General features: G+C 72.1%; 1 protein-coding gene across 1 annotated transcript in view; it reads left to right on the top strand.

Moving 5' to 3' along the window:
- Positions 1-282: 282 nt before the first annotated feature.
- STMN1 (stathmin 1) overlaps positions 283-756 on the top strand; it is a 5,586-nt gene continuing 5,112 nt past the window's right edge. Inside the window, exon 1 of the mRNA XM_010830085.1 lies at positions 283-386. The gene's annotated coding sequence lies outside the window, so the exon portion shown is untranslated. The remainder of the gene's footprint in view (positions 387-756) is intronic.

Here is a 756-nt window from a genome sequence, read left to right as displayed (position 1 = left end):
GACCTTGCCCCACCCTTTTCCTAAGAAGGGGAGAACTGGTTCAAACCCAGGCGGGGGCTCACCGCATCACCCCCTTCCCCTGCCAGATGACCGTCCCGGCCCCCCGGCTCATACCTGGAGAACCCCCCGCCCCAAATCAGCCCTCACCCCTGGCATTGTCCGCTGGTCCCACCAGCCTGAACTACACTTCCCGAGGTGCTCCGGGGTCCCCAGAGGCGGGGTCCACTTGGGCTGTGGTTGCGGGGGGTGGGAAGGGGTCGGCACGTGCCGCCGCTCCCAGCCAATGCGGAGCCCGGCGGGGAGGTCACGTGTCGCTGTTTGGCGCTTTTGTGCGCGCCCGGGTCTGTTGGTGCTCAGAGTGTGGCCAGGCGGCTCGGACGGAGCAGGTGGGTGTGGGACTCTCGGGAGGAGGCGGCGGCGGTCGGCCGGGGGCAGTGAGAGGGACGCGGCGAGCGGAGGGGCCGGCCCTGGGGCAGCGACTCCCTGCTGGAGGCCGGCGGGCGGGGCCGCGGGCCGTAAAGGGGCTGGAGGGCGGGTGGGGGGTCGCTCCGCTTTGTGTGTGGCTCGGGCGGAGCCTGGCTTTGTCCCTGGCTCCCTGGGGGCGCGGCTGTGGTGGGGAGGGGGTGCGGCCAGCTGGGCGAGCCCGCCGAGGTAGCCCCGAGATACCTTCGAGGAGACAATAGGGGGCGTAGGCCCACCCTCCCCCGCCTCCCTGCAGGCGCGGCCCCCGCTGGGGTCCCCCTTGTTTGAAGGGGC

This window comes from Bison bison, unplaced genomic scaffold, assembly GCF_000754665.1.
Source record: "Bison bison bison isolate TAMUID 2011002044 unplaced genomic scaffold, Bison_UMD1.0 scf7180017864516, whole genome shotgun sequence".
Classification (NCBI taxonomy): domain Eukaryota; kingdom Metazoa; phylum Chordata; class Mammalia; order Artiodactyla; family Bovidae; genus Bison; species Bison bison.
This window is presented reverse-complemented; position numbering and strand designations above follow the sequence as displayed.